General features: G+C 40.2%; 1 long non-coding RNA gene across 1 annotated transcript in view; it reads right to left on the reverse strand.

Annotated features, from left to right (window-relative positions):
* Nucleotides 1-7450: 7450 nt before the first annotated feature.
* LOC142748369 (uncharacterized) overlaps nt 7451-21486 on the reverse strand; it is a 15393-nt gene continuing 1357 nt past the window's right edge. Inside the window, exons 2-3 of the long non-coding RNA XR_012882242.1 lie at nt 14433-14751; nt 7451-8752 (exon numbers count right to left, since the gene is read on the reverse strand). This is a non-coding gene — a long non-coding RNA (uncharacterized LOC142748369). The remainder of the gene's footprint in view (nt 8753-14432; nt 14752-21486) is intronic.

The following is a 21486-nucleotide window of genomic DNA, read 5'->3' on the forward strand; positions in this document are numbered from 1 at the left end:
CTGAGATTTGTAAATTCCCATTTGCACCTTGCATTATTTTCTGCTGCGGATTTGAGGCAGTTTTGGGGTATGCAATGTCTTCTTGAACTACACAAAACACTAGGTTGGACATTTGTTTATTTGGTGATTTGCACTGAATCTAAATATAAAATTAAGCTATTTCTAAGCACAAAAGCTGAGACTCCGTTACTCTAAAACCTGATGGTCCAGATTTCTATGCATTCTGGTATATGACAAAAATGTCAAAAACAGACACATTTTTCAAGATCTGGATTGTGTTATTGAAATAAAAAGCATCAGATTAAGCATCGGGAAGCAATGGGGTAAAAACTCAGTGGAAATAGTGAAGATGACCTGTCAAAGGTCCGCAGGAAACCCCGGAGGTACTTTTTTCCTGATTGGCTGTTGGAACACTCTAGTTCACACTTGTAATATTTTGGAACATCAGCTGCCTCTGCTAGTGTAACCCCTTAATCCCTAAAAGGAACAGTAAACTCAGAAAAAATAAGACCTATTTATTAAATCAGTTTTTATTCTAAGCATATTTTTATTTTTTTTAAATGTTTGTCCTTTTTTTATTTATTTATGTCACTATTAATATATTCATAAAAAAATCTTGATGTCTTGCAGTTTTCACACTGGCCACTAGACAGACACAATAGACACAATAAACTATTCCTATCTTCTGTAGCTCACTTGTCAGCTTTGCTGTGTAGACCAGGACTGAGTTCAGCAGAGGGCATAGGATTTATTAACAGATCTATTGTAGGGCAGGATAGCAATTCTATATAGTATACACAGGGATAAGGCTCCCGTGCCACTCCCTGGTCTCTGTAGGGGGTGCTGTATGCCACCACTTCCTGGAGACCATAATAATCTATGACATTTCTCTGTCCATTGACCGCCAATCATTTCAGCTGCCATAAAGCACAAACACCCCGTAGCACGATCTAGTGAAACACAACAGGAAGGTTGTGTCTCCAAAACAGATATATACATATATATATATACACAATAATAGCGTTATTGTCCTTGTTAGAACTAAAGGCTAATTCTCATCTTATGCCATCACTTTGATCAGCGGAGTCTGACCTCTGGGACTCCCACCAATCCTGAGAATGATCCTGCGCCAGTCCTACAAGGGATGGCATATCCTAGTGATATGCCATCACTTTATGGGATTGGATTACCCCTTTAATGCCCCTTAGTGAATCTAGAAAATAGGGGCAAGTGGCCATTTAGTATATTTCTTGAATATATGATAGCTGGGTATATTTTCTGATCCTCTGATCCACTCAGCTTGCCAACAGTTATGTGTTTCTTATTGATCCTGTATACTTGAGTCTGCAGCCCCGAAATACAGCGGAGAGAGCAGTTTTCGACATCAAGCTAGCAGGCCTCACTATCGCTCACTGTACAAAAATATTTAGCAAACAGCCTGTGTTATAAAAGAACAAAAAACTGCATACATTTCCGAGACTTTAAAAATATAGTGGAATATATTCCTTATTTAACTGTATTTTATGCCAAAAGGCGCACTATGCTGTTACTGTATCATTGCCATCTGTTTAAAAATTTTCACAAATCCAGATTTCTTTATCCAAAGCCAGAAAGAATGAATAAAATAATCCAAAACGGAGAAAACAGATTCTTCTCTGACAATCCAGGTTCCCAGTCCCTTGCAGAAAATGGTCTGTATAACAAACATTTCTTATCCTTGGATGTAATAACAGAAATGTTGTGAAGAACAGAATGCAGCGAAAATACCAGGATTCCCCCAAATATATGGATAATGTCACCCTGTTATATTGATTGTGAACAGATGTATGAGATTTTTTTTTATTGTGATAGACTAGTGGTCATTGTTTGTTTTTTTGTTTGTTTTTTTGATATTTGTAACACATATTTTTAGATATATATTTTATAAATAATTTACTTAAGTATTTTAATCCATTTTATGATACCGGCTGAAAAGATAGACAAAAAGATTCATCAATAAATCCCCAAAAAGTCAGAACTCCAATCAGTTTAAGTGAAAAAGTGATACTTTATTATCCATTATTATGCATAAAGATGGGTAAATAAAGTATGAATTTTTTTTTTGCTGTAACTGTTTGGAGTTTGGGGTTTGTATATTCAGGAAGACTAAAGTTTAATGTCCTGAAGGCGTGCACCTTCCTTCTGTTCTTGTATAACGCTGCTTTCTTTGGATTTTTAGATAGATAGATAGATATGAGATAGATAGATAGATAGATAGATAGATAGATAGATAGATAGATAGATATGAGATAGATAGATAGATAGATAGATAGACAGATAGATAGATAGATAGATAGATAGATAGATAGATAGATAGATAGATAGATAGATAGATAGATATGAGATAGATAGATAGATAGATAGATAGATAGATAGATAGATAGATAGATAGATAGATAGATAGATAGATAGATAGATAGATAGATATGAGATAGATAGATAGATAGATAGATAGATAGATAGATATGAGATAGATAGATAGATAGATAGATAGATAGATAGATAGATAGATAGATAGATAGATAGATAGATAGATAGATAGATAGATAGATAGATAGATAGATAGATAGATAGATAGATAGATATGAGATAGATAGATAGATATGAGATAGATAGATAGATATGAGATAGATAGATATGAGATAGATAGATATGAGATAGATAGATAGATAGATATTAGATAGATAGATATTAGATAGATAGATATTAGATAGATAGATATTAGATAGATAGATATTAGATAGATAGATATGAGATAGATAGATATTAGATAGATAGATATTAGATAGATAGATAGATAGATAGATAGATAGATAGATAGATAGATAGATAGATAGATAGATAGATAGATAGATAGATAGATAGATAGATAGATAGATAGATATGAGATAGATAGATATGAGAGATAGATAGATAGATAGATATTAGATAGATAGATAGATAGAGGTCAGCCCCTCCACCAGTGAGGGTAGTAGTTAATTATGGCGTTAACATCTGACATAGCTTTCTAATCATTACCTGCCACATATTACCTATGTTATAAACTATGTAGGATTTGCACATTGCTTTATTTGAAAAGGGCTCCCTCTGTTGGTGGGTTTTATAATGTGCACGGTCTTCCATAGGTTGGAAGGAGCTCCATGGCCCCTGCATTCAGCCATAATCTGTGGAGGAACCTGGCAGCAAGTTGCCCACCACCACAGCGGAAATGAAGTATTGCACAGTTCTCATTGAATCAATGGCCTGTGAGTGTCATCCTGAGTGAGAGATTCTTTGAAGCCGCTCTCCACCTTCCAAAGGAAACATCGGCTATAAAAAATTTGTAGATATTAATGTTCGTCTGTGTCATTTCTGACTTATATTTCTGACTGATGAAATAAACAGTCTTTGGGCTCTTTAAAGGGAACCTGTCACCAGCATTTCACCTATTCAACCAGCAATAAACTATTGTTGTGTTCTAAGTTGGCTCTGTAGCTTTAGTATTTCGTTTTTTATAGTTCCCGCGCCTTATGCTAATGAGTATGAAAGAGTCATATCTTCATTCCTCAAGTCTTTCCCAGTTAACCCCGCCTCCTTACTTTTTATCACCTCCCCCCCAGCACACATGAAATCCCGCGCTTGTGCATCGATGTCTTGTTCCGGAGCGTGCGCACAACGGGACACCATAGCGGTGCATGCGCAGTAACTAGTTTTGAGGCCCGGACGAAGTAGGGAAGGGTGTCGGAGCATACATGACGGGCGCATGCGCGATATCTCAGACAGAAATTTGTCATTCAGGGCGGGCCAGTTTTCGGCTGGAGCGGACATAAGAAGAGGAGCTAACGAGACTGACGGATCATTACCCTAAAAGGCGCAAAATGTTTGCAGACCGTTATTTACGGTCGGAGGAGTTTAGGAGAGGGGATAACGGCAATGAACTTTTGACAGCAGAGGCCAGCGAGGGGTGAGGAGAGATTAATAGGTGAAATGCTGGTGACAGGTTCCCTTTAAGGCATCATGCACACAGTGGGATCTAATATTATGCCTATGTACTGGTATGGGCTCATGCTGTAGCTTCGATATTAAAAAGAGGAACCTAGAGGCTACGGAATCCGTGAAAAATAAATTGTGCCCTTGCTTCTTCGGGAGAATATGATGCCGCACAAAGGCACCATATGGCGGCACACAGAGTGTCTACAATAGGCTGTACAGTGCCAGTGCACATGGATTGTTGTGTGCATGAGCCCTAAATAATGCCAACGTCATCATCTGAGATCCCACCATTGCTATTTTGTTGGTGCCACTTCACATCGCGGTCAGTGCTGGAGCTTGTTTAGGGGTAAAACTGTCAGGAATTCTCCAGCGATTACATTCATGTCTGTTTAAAATCGGGGGTTAATGCGAGACCTGGTGACTTAAATTATCTAGATATATCCAATAATTGATAGAATTAGGGTTAGGGTTGTAATTATAAATACAAAGACCCAATTAACCTCTTGTTGTGCCTTTTTTAGGCAAAAAAAAAAAAAATTGGCTGCAGAAACGGCAATCTCGCTGCATCTCTCATATAAACGCCGCTGCCCTATAACAGCCGTATCCGCTACTATAGACAGGCGATGTATTTGTATGTGGGAACGCAGCTTTTATACGAATCGTCTGCTGTAAACATACGAACAATCCTTTACTAAACCCCTGTATTCCTGTTGCCAATTTCTCAAATAAAGAACACAAAACCCAACTTGCACTCCTTTTGTGCCAGTGTAATTTACTTAGAAAGCCGAGGACTCATTTATTAACAGGTGCAAAAAATTTAGCGTTAAAATCCCAGGACAGAAACCACAGGCTCCGCAAATAATAAACGTATTCATTCCTACCAGCGGTTACCAGGATTTTATTCCAATATTGTAAAAAAATAATAATAGCATTTTAAAGCCTATTCTATAGAAATACCCACTGCATTGAGTATCGAACATGTCGATAATACGTGACCCAGGGTAAAGAGGGGACGTTACTTTGATGTGCGCTTATACAAATCAAGTTTATTTAAAGCACGCGCACCCTTATACACGACAGATAGAAGGATAGATATTAAAAAACAATATTAGAGAATTTTACAAGACAGTAGTCAATTTATTTAAAGCACATATTTTTCGGACTATAAGACGCACCCAGGTTTTAGACAACCGAAAATAGGAAAAAAATTCATATTTTACTTCTTTTACAAAGAAAAAAATATTGGTTAAAAAAAAAAATTGTTCGGCTTCACCACATTCTGAGAGCCATAACTTATATTTTTCCATCGTTTGAGCGGTGTGAGGGCTAGATAGATAGAGACGGCACACAAGAAAATGGCGCCAGCACACTGCGAACACTAATGCCACCTAAGCCGCTAAATATAAATAAATATGCGTTACTGCTAAATCTACTTACAATAAGGAGGTTCTTAGCGCACATTTTGATCAAATTGTGTGAGCCCATCTGCCACGACAAGGCGACCTCTATGAGGTGGGAACCGACGTGTATACACGTAGTGAAAGAACGCAGTGTATATAGGTGCAGTTCTGGGTGCATGTGCAGCGTGGGTTCCCACCTACGCTGTCGCCATTTTATTGTGTGCTGTATATATTTGCAGTCACCGGCATTCTCGCGCCTGTATACACGTTTTGTTTCATTTTGTTGGAATGTTCTGTTCACAGTTTTGTGGTGTTTATGTGATTCGTATATGTGGGGTTAGTGACGGCCTCCATTTTTGTTCTTGCACTCCTCCCATTCTGCCCTGGGTGATTTTAATTAGTTTAATGCTGGTTCCTACCATCCCCAGATATATGTAGGCTTAGTCCCAGTTCTGGGTGTATGTGCAGCGTAGGTTCCCACCTTATAGAGGTCGCCTTGTCGTGGCAGGTGGGCTCACACAATTTGATCAAAATGTGCACTAAGAACCTCCCTATTGTAAGTAGATTTAGCAGTAATGCATATTTATTTATATTTAGCGGCTTAGTTGACATTAGTGTTCGCAGTGTGCGGTCGCCATTTTCTTGTGTGCCGTATAATTTAACACCAATTTTTTATGCTCTAAAACTTCTAAAATAAAGTAAAAATTAGGCAACTTTACAAGTAGGCTTGAAAAATCCAAACTCGTTGTGTACACAGCTCCTATACAGACCTATTGTATGTTTGTCCATAGTTACATACTACAAATAAAACATAGTCTAATAACATGGAGACACACAAGTCTGCATAGGACCTGCATACCCAAAACAGTGGGATATTTTTTAATCAAGACTCTATTCAAAGTTGCTTCATATTTATATTTTAAATGAATTGGAACAACATATATACATTATAGTATTGTGTATTCACGCCAGATTGCGCTTAATGAGGAGACAAAAGATACATATATAAGTATATACACACACGTAGCTATAAGTCTCAGGCAATATCCAGGGTTAATGTCGCTTGTCTCCCCTCGTTTAACTGCAGCAACAGCTATTTAATTAGTAAGACAAACACTCTACCATAAAGTAAACAGCAATTTTAGAGTTTATTGTAGACAGCCTATAATTATATGCCAGAAGGCAATGTAGAGAGCCCGTTCACATATGGTCTAAATACAGTCATATAATACCACGTCATATAGCATGTACAGGTCTATGGAGCCGATGGGGCACATTTACTGAACATGGCACAGGGGGGGCAATGTGTGGGACATTATATATCTGAGAAAACCAAAATTGGACAAAATTCATGACATCTTGCGCCCGTTGCGAAAATTGAGACAACCCATTTAAGGTGATCACATGGTCTGGTACTGGGGTAAAATGTATAAATGTGCTTCATGCATGCAATAAAATGTGTTCACACCCACAAATTAAAATATGTCGTCTATGTGGAGAACAAAAACACTGGCAGCCATGAACTATCTAAGGTCTCAACCCCCAAAATAACCCAACACCGTCTGCACCATTGTGCCCAACGTCTTTCTCTGTATTACAAGGTTATAGATATATTATATATTTTCTACCGAATAAAAATAATAGGGTCTGAGGATATAGTATGAAGAGTTTTAAATATATTTGCCTTAAACCAGTTACATGTGATCAGTATATTATTGATACAGTATCTCACGATCCCTCATTGTAAGGCTATGTTCACAACAGGCGGGTACGCTGCGTAAAAGCATACTGCGTATCCGACCTGGACGCCGCACGGAATACCGGCCGAAAAACGCAATTTGTGGTGCAGTTTTTTGGCCGGAATGTCCGCTACAGAAAACTGCACATAAATAAAAGCGTTCCATACTTAAGTAGCCATGGCGACGCGTCCCTCTGCCGTCCTGTAGCCAGGCCTCCTGGGAGGACGTTTCATCCCATGTGACTGCTGCAGCCTGTGATTGGCTGTAGCGGTCACATGGGAAGAAACGTCATCCCGGGAGGCCGGCCTGATCGAAGAAGGATAAAATTCTGGGTAAGTATAAGTTTTGTGTTGTTTTCTGAGTTGCGATTTTTGCGGCGGAATCGCAGCTTTTCTGCCACTAATATCACAACATTTGCTATTTATTGCTGGTTTCACCTCCCCGTTGAATTCACCCGCAACAAAAACACAGCAATTTCGCAAATACAGTTGGCATGCTGCGGATTTAAAAAAAAAAAATTCCCACTCAGAATTTATGCAGCGTGTGGATGAGATTTGCTCAAATCTCATCCGCTTTGCTGCTACTGTATTATGCTGCGGATTTTCCGCAACGAAAGCCGTTGCGGATAATCCATAGTGTTTACGCTATGTGTTAACTTGTCCTAATACTGGATCTTTAACCCCTTAATATTAAAGTTATTTTGGCCCTTAATCACCATTTACATTTTAGGTTATTATAGTTATGTTTTTGTCTTTTTTGGCCTTATATTTTTTTCCCCGATTTTACATGCAGCTTTTTTTGAATTATTGGACTTTTAGCGTGCAAAATAGTAAGTGAAAACTCATCACATATAGAAATCCTAAAATAGAATCTATTTTCGTGTTCGCTCCCATCTTTATGTAGATGTATTAAACCGCCTAGTTAAAGAAATTGTGTTGTGCTGGGACCACAAATGGCAGGATGGGGGAGATTGAGTGGTTTATTTTTATTTTTTATAGATTTTCATTATTATTATTATTAGTATTTTTTTTCTGATATGAATTTGTGGCCTTCGCATTCAAAGGCTTGGAAGGAAAAAGCCATTCGCCTTAGCCACCCAAACACATACATATAGTGAGTAATGTGTGCTATATTCAATGCTATTCCTATATACACCTAGGAGAAAGACATCCAAAACCTAGCGCAAATTAAATCTGGACTAACTGCCCGTAACAACCAGTAAAATAGTTCACAATTTTTTTTTTACGAAGGCACCAAAATGAATACGGCACCAATATAACAGTATGGGTATCTCGACATATCTACGTTTCCTCCAAATTCTCTTTCGAATTCTGTAAATATTGTGTTTCTCTCATTCTACCGATTCTTGATAGCCCTTTGAGATCTGTTGACTGGGGAGGCCACTGCATTAAGCTGAAATCCCCGTCATGTTCTTGGAACCATTCCAGGAATTTTCTAGCCTTGTGGCACAGAGCATTATCTTGTCGAAAGCGCCCATTGGCAGATGGGACCACAGCTGCTGTGAGGGACGCACCTGATCAGCAACAATGTTCAAATATCCCGTTCTCCTCAAATATTTTTGTGCTTGTATCAAGGGACCAGCTGTGTGCAAAAACAAAAAAAAAAAATCACTTATTGCACTGCCACAAGTAGATTTGCAGGATTGGTCTATGATCTGATGGGGTTTTCTCTATAATTCTCCTATGGCATAAAAAAAAAGACTATTCCATCCTAACATATCTGGTGATAATTGATATACGTGGATCACGATAAAGTTATTAGCTGCCATTGATGACTAGAAAGTTCTAATACCCCGCCATAGGTCAGATTTAGTAGGACTGCCGTTTCTAACACCGGTCTTAATAAGCAGTTCACTGGAGTAAAATTTGACACATTTATGAAGCGGCGAACTCCTCTTAATAAATGTGTGGCATTTTCGGCTGGCCATGCGTCACAATTGTGGTGTAACAATCGCGGTCGCAGGGAGTGCGACTGCAGGCAGGCCAAACCCATATAAAATAAAAAATACTCATCTCACCAGTCCACGTCTCTCCTCAGGCTCTCACAGCAGGCCGTAGAAGCAGCGTCAGGGCCTTATAGGTGATGCAGCACTCAATGTCCGGAGTACTACGTCACATACAAAGTTGTGAAGACATCAGTACGTTTTATGAACCCCAGTCTGCTGTGAGAGCCCATCCGGGGGGAATGGGGGCGGGGCAAGGTACGGGGCCCGGCATGAGCCTCTAACTTGCTACATCCCAGAGAGTGAAATCTATTCAGCTAGGAGCCGGCGTTGATTTTCCCTATATTTTACGCCACTTTCTGGTGTAAATCATAATCAATCTGTCGGGATACGCCCCTTTGGTTAAGTCACGCCCTTTTTTCCAAAGCGGGGAGGGTGGCGTAAAATGACCAAAAGTCTCAATTTATGCCGCAAATTGCAACTTTTGAGACTTTTGTACGCCAGGTAGAAAGGTAAATACGTTCCCCCCAAAGTGTTTTATGATGTGTTGATAGGACATATCCTAAAACACTTATCAATTTAAGAAATTAATCAAAGTTATTTACAATCTACAATCCTTTTTTCGTGTGTGTCAGCTAATGTAGCAATCAATAGTCATCCATTGGTAATCCTCAATCACGTCACTCATCCAGAAGTAGCCAATAGTACAGTACGTTCACTCACCCATCAGTATTGCTCACACGATCACCTATTTGAGTGTAATTCCCATACAGTTATGCTGACTATACATTAGTGATTTTAGACGGTCGTTTTCCGAACCGTTTGTTGCTCATAGTTGGTCTGTAAAGGTTGTCGTTCTGGACAAAAACATCATACTTTAACACGACAAATCGCCAATCGATCTCTGTCTTCATCTTTGGCCTAGTCTGGGCTTCTATCGATGGAATGCGACATTTGTCATTAAAGACTTTCCAAAAACCGTACCTGACTATGAAAAAATCCAACATGACAGATCAACTTTTTAAAAGATATCTGTCTTCAGTCGGCATCTGCCATCTGCATTCGTCGCAGCCGCCAAAAGTCGTCAGAAAGTGGTCTAAAGCCACCTTTTAGGCCGTACAAAATCTCTAGTATAGCCAGATTTACTTCAGTTATCTATCGTTATCCTTATCACAATCATTTCACTTATCCATCCATAATCCCTACTGACTATTCTTAAATAAGTCACTAATCCGTCAGTACTCATTATAAAATCATCTCACATATATGACTACTTAACATTCAATCGACCATCCGTATATCTCAATTATTTAAAAAGGTTATCCCAAATAGACAACCCTTTCTCTGCATGAGGATTAGCTGTTACAATAGGCAGAAGCTTTCAGCACCACTGCAGGACAAATGTGGTATTACATGCGGAGTCCTCCAGAGTAGAAGCCACTCTGTGCAGCAACTTTTTGCTCTGGCTCATAGAAGGGTCCAAGAAGTGAACCACCCATCTATGACGACCATATTCTCTCATAGGGCATATGGGACAAAACCTTTAACTTACATTTTGTTAAAGTCCCATTCACTCAAGTAGATAATCCGGATGATGTGCCTGATAGGGAATACACACAACAATAATTTAGTTGTGTTTATATTGTGAAAAATAGTTTATCAAAAATTATTCATGGTCAGTAATTGTTCATTTCACGTGCAAATGGCAGTGTATTGGTCAAGTGGAGGAACCTTGTTTCTCTATGATCGCAATATTTTTTCATTCACATCATAGAAAAAATGAATTTGCATCTGAAAATATTTCTAGATGTATTTGGGCCAAAATCATCTGGCTTGGGTGGAAATAACTCACTCGCTTCACTCACCTAGCCGCATCCCTTCATTCGTCATCTATCAGAATTTTTATCTTATCCATAAGCATTGCTTACATAATCCTTTCAGTTATCTATTAGTATACTTCACACATCTCATGGTTCCTCACATTATATCACATGTCTCTTAGTATTCCTTATGAAGCGCGGTCATCATTAATGGAGTTCCCATCAGAGGGCAGGATTGCAATGAAAGGAAACACCTCTATTATAATGCTGCATAACACAAGATCGCACCATTGGCAACAGGTTATAGAGACAGCTCAGCTCCTCCCTCCTCCCTCTCCCTGCACAGTGACTACTGACATGACACAGAGCATGCTCACGACACTCTCCCAAGTCACTAGATCGTATTCTGCCTGCTGTAAAGTAAACCTCTGCAGCTGCCGTTAACAGTTCCGGCAAGATGGCTGCCCCCATGATCGGGTAAAGAGAATAAAATAAAAAAATATACAATCAGATAATAAAAACTTGATCAGAAAAATATTTCAGTATATATTTTTAGTTAGAAAAAAAGGTGATACATTCCCTTTTAAAATGTCATTTTTCAGCCCCCTTTGAAGATCTTCATTCATCTCGGTGTTTCCCTCATTGAATCACTTTTGCAGCTCTTCTCAATTAATAGCTCCACTCATCCATCAGCTTCTCCGCCCACGAGTGATGCATCTCTCAGCTTCTCATGGCAGCATTTCACACTTCCTTTAACTGTATTCAGACATTCAGCTTTCCTTACGCAATCACAAAATGGTCTGCCTGAATTCCTCACAAAATTAATTCTAGTATCTGTTTATACAATCACTTTATTTGTGCTCACGTTTTCCCGCACCGACTCGTTTTTTCTTTCTACTTTTTTTTTTTTTTTTTCGGACAATCATTTTATTCTTCTATGCCCACATAACCTTCATCAGCAGCTTTTCTTACTCAATGAATACAATCATCGCTTGGTTGTCTTTACAAAGTCACTTCACACATCCCTCTAATCTTTATGCAAAATCCACCTCCCTCATCTCCCTCACATAATCACCTCAATGATCAAGAAGACACTCCGCTCATCCAAAAAACAAACAAAAAAACACTACGTTTTGGCATTGCCACAATAAAAAATGGTACTGCCAGCATCATCCTGGGGTGATGCTTCTCTGCAGCAGGCTGTGGACGACTTGATTAGACTTGTAAAGTACAGAGTAAAGCCGGCCATACACTAGAGATTTTGGATGGGCGAACAGACCGATTTAGACCATTTTCTGCCGACTGTCGGTGCCTTTTCTTGACACGAACGAGCATGATAGACCCCAAGGCAGACATCGGAAAACCTAACGTTGTTAGGTGGAGTCCTTGAAAAGTAACGCATCCCAAACAGGTCTGCATTCCATCAATAAAAACCTAGACCAGGCTACAAATCAAGGCAGAAGTCAATCGGAGATTTGTGATTTTAACTTATGGCGTTGTCGTCCAGTACCTCCAGCCTTGTACAACAAGTCTTTCAGAACACAGCCATCTAATAATGACTAATGAATGGCTAGTATGCTGCAGTCCGCAAGAGAACTGCAACTTGGCAAAAGATTTATTTTGCAGCAAAACATTGACAAACATAAAGTCAAAGCCAGAAGAATAACCGGAATTCAAAGGGCCTCATGGCAAAATCACGGATAAGCCCTGACCACTTAGTTGACAGCCGTATTAACTATTATTATCATATAGCAAATCTCCTGCATAAAATAGAACCCACATAGTAGTACTAGGAAGAATAAACCTTTTCCCTCTCTGAAAATAAAACGATCTTGCCTACTGGATGGGCCCCTCTCAACTTATGGGCCCCATAGCTGCTCCTTTATTTATAGTTACGCTCACGGGCAAATTTCCACAGAAATAGTCTATAAACTACTGTCTAGTTACACTTGTAGTGATTTTAAATATGTAGAACAAATAAAGGAAATGTCCATCAACGTTTCACTATTTTAGCTTTAGTGTATGGAAGGGTTAATGTTTTCTGATATATCTAATGAGGATTTGCCTATTTAAGGTATATTTTGTGAGTAGTGCTCATGCCTGGGAAAGGGGGATGTCCCTCGAAACGTCACATCAGCATTGGCACGTACGCTGTCGTGGCATTATATTCCCTGGCCAAATAATACTGTTCTTGAAAAGTTGTTGATACGGGTGGTCCCCATGCAACAAGAAAGAGCTCAAATAGTTTTGCATAAAAGAATGGGGGGGTGATAGCTATGTCCATGGTATGAGAGCGAGCCTTGTCCTTGGTCTATATCAACTTTTAATATGTCCACATGTGTTAACAAATATAAAAATGTTAATAATTGGGTGTCCTTACTCTTTTATAGGCCTGTAGTCTTTTGGCATGAGCGCCAGGCTCATACACCTATTTAGCCACAACCATAAGGGGACAGATTAGACAAGATCCGATGATTCATGACCTTCTCTGGCATTATCAGGGCCTCCTAGTGCAGTTAATAACGGAATAAGCACATAGACTGGTAAACTATCAGTCTAGTATCAGACATGGGTATAGTTTGGATACTACACATGTTCCTATATTGGGTTACTCAGCCAAAATGTTTACAGATAAAGGGTCGCAAGTGGCCAGCAATGGCTCTCCTCACACAATTAATTCAATAATCTCACTGACTTCTCCACTGAAGCACTTTATTAGTCTCCTAGCTCTCCTCACACAGTCTCTTCCCCATCCTCACTTTCCTATACCCATTAAACTCTACTTGATTTCCTTACAAATACTTCATTGTTCTCTAGTCTTTCCTCAGTCACTCATCCTTCAGGCTTGTTATTGAGGCCCACGTAACTCAGGCTATAAATTCCCATATGCAGCCGATGGGACCAATAAATGGCATTTGTACCGTTGATCTTTGCATCTGTGGTAACACATTGATTACTTCTGACCAATATTAATGTTGCCAAATTTTCAGAAACTCATGAACTTGCGGCATGTAAGTCAGAGCCGTACTTCAATCAAGGCAAAGGTTCAAATTGTTGCCCCCCCATCCATGTATTGACATGTCCAAGCCAAGGTTAAGTGCCTTGTTGGCACCTCCCCCTGGCACCAAGCATCTGGGGCATATTCCCAGTAGCCTCCCAGCTATGCCCCTAATGTAATCAATACCTACAGTAACCATGTGGCCACTGAATACACTACAACTAAAGAAAAGTTTTTGTATGATCATACCTAAAAAAAAAAAAATCTCTAACAGTTATAGGTGATGTCCCACCATTAAATATCATATACAATGCATTCGGAAGGTCTTTAGACACTTTCTTTTTTTTCACATTTTGTTATGTTGAGGCCTTGTGCTAAAATTAAAAAAAAACTCAAGTTTTTCCCCATCATTCTGCACTCAATCCCCCATAATGACAAAGTGAAGTTATCGTTGCTGTTTTATTAATAAAGGAAAACTAAAATATTACTTAGATGAAGCACCTCTGGCAGTGATAACGGCCTCCAGTCTTCTTGGGTATGATGCCACAAGGTTTGCACACCTGGATTTGGGGATTTTCTACAATTCTTCTCAGCAGATCCTCTCAAGCTCTGTCAGGTTGGATGGGGACCGTCGGTGGACAGTCATTTTCAGGTCTCTCCAGAGATGTTCGATTGGGTTCCGGCTGGGCTCTGGATGGGCCACTCAAGGATATTCATAGAGTTGTACCTAAGCCACTCCTGTGTTGTTTTGGCTGGGTGCTTTAGGATTATTCTCTTGTTAAAAGGTGAATCTTCGGCCCAGTCTGAGGTCCAGAGCACTCTAGATCAGAAAAAAATATTAAAACTGCTGCGAAACTGCTCTTTTTCTGCATTTTCGCCAAAATAAAAATTTATAGAAATTAAACGATAATGTATTTGTACCAAAAAATGGTACCTACATAAAGTACAATTCGTCCCGCAAAAAACAAAGTCTCATACAACTACATCGTACAAAAAATAAAAGAGTTATGAGCGTCGGGATGCAAACAGGGGAAATGTAAAAAAATTGCTCTGTCCTCAAGGCCAATTAAGCAGGTAATACACTTTTTGTTTTTGTTATGGTATTTTTCACTATTGGAATGCTTGTTTTCAACAATAGAAAGTATTGGTACGTTGCTCCAAATGCCAGGACCCTCAAGATCCTTACATTTGTCCCTACACAGCGACACTCCCAGCAACCCGAAATGCCAAAAGGCATCAGTCCCTTCATTCGCAGGATCGTCAGAGGTTCCAGAGGTCGGACTCCCACTGATCACAATGTTATGTTATAACCTAGCCATATTCACTGCAAGATATCTGCAAGGACTAAAATGATGTTACCAATGCAAAATCATTCCGGCCATTGCAAATATTGTTTGCTGCACAAGTATTTTCTTGAATGAGTTAGGGTATGTTCACACGTACTGTATTCAGACGTAATTCGGGCGTTTTACGCCTCAAATTACGCCTGAAAAAACGGCTCCATTACGCCTACGAACATCTGCCCATTGCTTTCAATGGGTTTTACGATGTTCTGTTCTCACGAGGTGTTATTTTACGCGTTGCTGTCAAAATACGGCGCCTAAAGAGACGCCCGCGGAAAAGAAGTGCATGTCACTTCTTGGGACGTTTTTGGAGCAGTTTTTCATTGACTCCATTGAAAAACAGCTCCAATAACGTCCGTAAAATACGCCGCGAAAAACGCGAGTTGCTACAAAAACGTCTGAAAATCAGGAGCTGGTTTCACCGTATTTTGCTAAGCCGTGTGAACATACCCTAAATAGTATGATCCCTGTGTTTAGCCGGTAATGAACTAATACAGTACAATTTATAACAATTTATATTGATTGAACCATATAATTTTAGTCCCACAAGCTTAATGGTAATCATTAACAATCATCTTTTATAGTCGGATAGTTAACATTTATAGCTACATCTATGGCCAATTTTAAAGTGGCGTCAAACTGGAAGACTGATGGTCAAAAGCACATCTGCCTGTCGAATGAAGAATTTCAGTGTGACATATATATATATATATATGTATTTGGGCTCCACTGTCACCACATTGGATTTGAAATGAAACAACTGAGATGCAATTGAAGTTTAGACTTTCAGGTTTAATTCCAGGGGTTCAACAAAAATATCCTGTGAAATGTTTAGGAATTGCAACCATTTTTCTACACCACCTCCTCATTTCAGGGGCTCAAAAGTAATTGGACAAATTAACATTACCATAAATAAAATAAAAAAATGTATACTTTGTAGAGAATCCTTTCCCGGCAATGACTGCCTGAAGTCTGGAACCCATGGACATCACCAAACACTGGGTTTCCTCCTTTGTGATGTTTTGCCCAGCCTTTACTGCCGCTGTCTTCAGTTGTTGCTTGTTTGTGGGTCTTTCTGCCTTAAGTGTTGTCTTAAGCAAGTGAAATGCAGCTCGAACGGGTTGAGATCTGGTGATTGACTTGGCCATTGCAGAATATTCCATGTCTTTGCCTTAAAAAACTCATGGGTTCCTTTCCCAGTATGTTTTGGGTCATTGTCCATCTGCCCTGTGAAGCGACGTCCAATCAACCTTGCTGCATTTGGTTGATTCTCAGCAGAAAGTAAATCCCTGAACACTTCAGAATTCATCCTGCTGCTTCTGTCTTCAGTCACATCATCAATAAACACTAGTAACCCGGCACCTTTGGCAGCCATGCATGCCCATGCCATCACACTGCCTCCTCCATGCCATCACACTGCCCCCACCATGCCATCACACTGCCCGCACCATGCCATCACACTGCCCCCACCATGCCATCACACTGCCTCCACCATGCCATCACACTGCCCCCACCATGCCATCACACTGCCTCCACCATGCCATCACACTGCCCCAACCATGCCATCACACTGCCCCCACCATGCCATCACACTGCCCCCACCATGCCATCACACTGCCTCCACCATGCCATCACACTGCCCCCACCATGCCATCACACTGCCTCCACCATGCCATCACACTGCCTCCACCATGCCATCACACTGCCTCCACCATGCCATCACACTGCCCCAACCATGCCATCACAGTGCCCCCACCATGCCATCACACTGCCTCCACCATGTTTTACTGAGGATGTGGTGTGCTTTGGATCATGAGCAGTTCCAAGCCTTCTCCATACTTTCTTCCTCCCATCATTCTGGTACAGGTTGATCTTAGTTTCATGCTGTTCCAGAACTGGGCTGGCTTCTTTAGATGTTGTTTGGCAAAGTCTAATCTGGCCTTTCTATTTTTGAGGCTGATTAATGGTTTGCACCTTGTGGTGAACCCTCTGTATTTGCTCTCATGAAGTCTTCTCTTTATGGTAGACTTAGATACTGATACACCTACTTCCAGGAGAGTGTTCTTCACTTGGGTAGATGTTGTGAAGGGGTTTTTCTTCACCATGGAAAGGATTCTGCGATCATCCACCACTGTTGTCTTCCATGGACGTCCAGGCCTTTTGGAGTTCACAAGATCACAAGTGCGCTCTTTTTTTTTTTTTTCAAGAATGTACCAAACTGTTGATTTGGCCACTCCTAACATTTGTGCGATCTCTCTGATGGATTTATTCATTTTTTTCAGCTTAACGATGGTCTGTTTCATTTGCATTGAGAGCTTCATTGACCTCATGTTGTGGGTTCACAGCAACAGCTTCCAAATGCAAATGCCGCACCTGGAATCAACTCCAGACCTTTTACCTGCATAAATGAAGATGGATTAATGACGGAATAGCCGACGCAGACCATTAAACAGCTTTTGAGATAATTGTCCAATTACATTTGATCCCTTGAAAAAGAGGCAGCTAAATATTAAAGAGCTGTAATTCCTAAACCTTTCCACAAATTAGGATCTGATTACCCTCAAATTAAAGCTGAGAGTCTGCACCTTAAGCCCATATTTATTATATAACTGTATATTCAATATGTTTTGGTAAACAGCTAAAATGCCAAAAGTTGTGTCACTGTCCAAATAATTCTGGACCTAACTGTATATATATATATATATCACTGATGAATCATCTTCTCTGACACAGTCCCACAAATCTCATCTTCCCTCACACAGTCACTCATATCACAGCTTCCCCCACATCAATATTGTTTGCCATAACTTTCCTCATTACTCGCTATTCAGCTCATACAGACAAGCAGGGACCAGTCAGTAGCTTGGCCACCATCAAAAATATCTGAATCTCACATAGTAAAATAATCAGTTCCACTGTGGACTCCCTTCTACATTCCCCACCTTCCATGTTGTACATTTGGTGGACACATGAGGAAGGGTGTATGGGGAATAATATGATCATTATGCAATAAAAAGATCATATTATCTTCATTCTCTTAACCTATGGGCCACTCTGGTGCATGGAGAGAGTTTAATACATTCTGCATGCCCCCCTTAGGCCCATACCATATAATTGATGGGTCCCTGGAGGAGGGAGAGCACACTAAGGCCTCATGCACACGGCCGTGCCCGTAATTACGGCCGTGTGCATGAGGCCGTGCAAAGTATGGGAGCACGGACCGTAAAAAACGAAAAGTAGGACATGCTGCATAATTCCCGTCACGGTTCTACGGCACGGACACCTATCCGTAGTGATACGGAAAGGTGTCCACGGCCAATAGAACCGATCATGTTCGTAATTTTCTTCCGTATTACGGACCGCAATTACAAAGATTTTTTACAGTCGTGTGCATGGGACCTTACTGGGACCCATGTAGTTTCCCTTAATTGAAACGAACAGGCACCGTGTTTGCATTTTATTCCCTTTTTAATTGCGGCCTGTTAGTTTGCAGTGACTAGCTTACAGCAGCGAACAGGCAAGTGCAGGACCTGTTTTGGCTTATCTGGCTGGGTCCTTGACAGTAGTACCACCTGTACTACCCTGAAGGCTGCCTTGAACATACGAACAGCTGCCTTGGGTACTAATTTGTTTAGAAATACAGAGTTAATAAATAAATAAAAATTCTGGAATAATTTTCAATCTGACGTAGATGGTTTGCCTTATATTAATTAGTATCAACTTTGGTTTTGTCTGGCCAGTTAAATGCACTTCCAGCGTACCACCAGCACAAAAATAAAAAAAATAAACTGTAATGTTCTCCTAAATGCATAAGTGATGTAACCATGGGTGAAGTGATCATGATCTGTCTGTGCTTCAGACATCTAAGGCCCAGTTTACACAGTTTTTTGGTGCTGATTTTGACGCGGAAACTGTGTCTAAATCAGTGCCAAAATATGGGCGAAACCGCCTCCCATTGATTTCGATGGGAGGAGGAGGCGTTTTTTTTCGTGGAGGATCTTAGCAGGTCTCGGGGAAAAAAGCACCATGTTCTTTCTTGCTGCGGTTCCGCCTCTGACCTATCATTGCAATCAATGTTAGGCAGAAAAAGCTCAATGGCCGCGAGCAAAAAACACTGCAAAAAACGCAGCGAAAAATGAGGCAAGAGGGTGCAGGCAGGTCAAAATCTGAATTTTGAGGCAGATTTTTTCTGCCTGCAAAATCCTTTTGTGAACAGTGCCTAATGTCTTCAGTTTCTGGAGCAGGAAGTAGCTGTCTGACAACTGACAATGTCAGCCATACTAGATCTCATGTAGTTGTATACTGTCACAGCCCTGCTCTAAACCATGGTGACTTGCTTTTTTCACCTTAATTATTTCCCCCGAGTTCGCAATTTTTTTTTAGTTCACTGATAAACCCACTATTCTATGGGGCCAATTTACCAATATTTCATAACTAAAACTGGAGTAAGTTTATTAGGTATGCCAACAGCAGAGATACTTTTATGAAAACTGGGACAATTTGAGCTATGTCTTTCAGATGGGGTGTTCCAGAGGTCTGCATTACCCTGCAGAGCTACTATAGTACTACGTTTATCATGGTTATTGTTAATTACTCTCGCTTTGCCGATATTTTTATCCTCTGTTCCTGGATTACCTTTCACCGGTCATACTCACGACCTTTAAAGCCAGCACTTCAATATCATGCTATGAATACTTTCACGTGAATACTACATGAATACTCTTATACATTAACTTTTGATAAATACAGCACTAAGTACTCTCTTAATACACATTGTGATGGTAACACTCTCTTTTGGCTAAATGCACACGACCGTGAAGTATTTATAGTCAGTAAATACTGCACGAACGGGCGGTGGAATGTCACCCGCATTTCTGTAAATGCGAAAAATAGGACATATCCTATTTTTTGCAGCTCATTTCTACGGGCCACACACACACCTGTAAATATACGGGAAGGTGTCTGTGGGCGATAGAAATGAATGTGTCAGTATTTTATCCGTAATTATGAAAACATAATTGCGGATAAAAACTACAGTCGTGTGCATGAGGCCTTAAGGCCCTTTTACATCGGCCGACATTCGGCCGGTGCAGCGAGCGCCGATCAACGAGACATAGTTGATCGACGCTCGCTTGCTCCTGTCACACGGATCTATGGATGGGGACGAGCGGTCATTACTCCGATCGCTCGTCCGCATCCATTATCATTATGTCGGCAGCGCGTCTCCCTGTTTACACCAGGAGATGTGCTGCCGACAACGATAATATTTTAATTTTTTAGGATGATACGACCAGCAGATGATCGAGCGTTTGCTCGTTCATCTGGTGATCGCTGCCCTGTTTACACAGGGCAATTATCGGGAACGAGCACTCGTCTGCCCGATAATCCTCCTGTTAAAACCCCCTTTATTCCTGTATTCTCAGATTATTCTCATACACTTACTCCTTTAGAACCCCCTGATATTTATATTATCAAAGTATGCAATTCTTATACTTTATGGGCAAATGTATAAAATAACTTTTTCGTTGTCACAAAGAGCAACTAATCCGATTCCAGCGGAGAGAGAAAATGAATCTGATGGCATGTTATGGGCAGCATTGACACGATTTGTTAGAACAGTTTTTATGCATGAAGGCCCGTATGTCTAAATCATACAATCACTTACACTTACAACTATTATTTCATTTTCTTCCAGAATCTCACGCACAATTGACTCCATGAGTATTATGTGAAATGCTTCCAAGTACTTTTTTCTCAGTACTTCTATGTGTATTTCCTCTCCTTCTCTTCTCTTACTCACGGAGTACCCTCACTCCTCCCACACTCCTATTACTCTTGTCCTCACATACTCCCGTCTTATACTCGCAGTTTATAATTTGTCCTCGCGTACACTCACATTTTTTTACAGCCAGTGCTTTGATTTCCTGAATACTCATTCATTTCCTGTGTTCTTGAAATAGTTTGGATAAACTAAATACCCGCACCGCCCTCTCACTTCCACCCAAAAAATACTTCCTCTCAGTACTACTCTACCTAGTTAATCCCATACTCTCAATTATCTCATTCTTCTACGCTCTGTTTCAGATTACTTTCATACTCCGTGACATCCAGCTCACTGTTCATCTTATATACGTATATCTTTGCCTTTTAGATTCTACAACACGTTGCGCTTATTCATTTACTTCTCTAAAAAAAAGAAAAAGAAAATCATT

Source organism: Rhinoderma darwinii, chromosome 3 (assembly GCF_050947455.1).
Source record: "Rhinoderma darwinii isolate aRhiDar2 chromosome 3, aRhiDar2.hap1, whole genome shotgun sequence".
Lineage (NCBI taxonomy): Eukaryota > Metazoa > Chordata > Amphibia > Anura > Rhinodermatidae > Rhinoderma > Rhinoderma darwinii.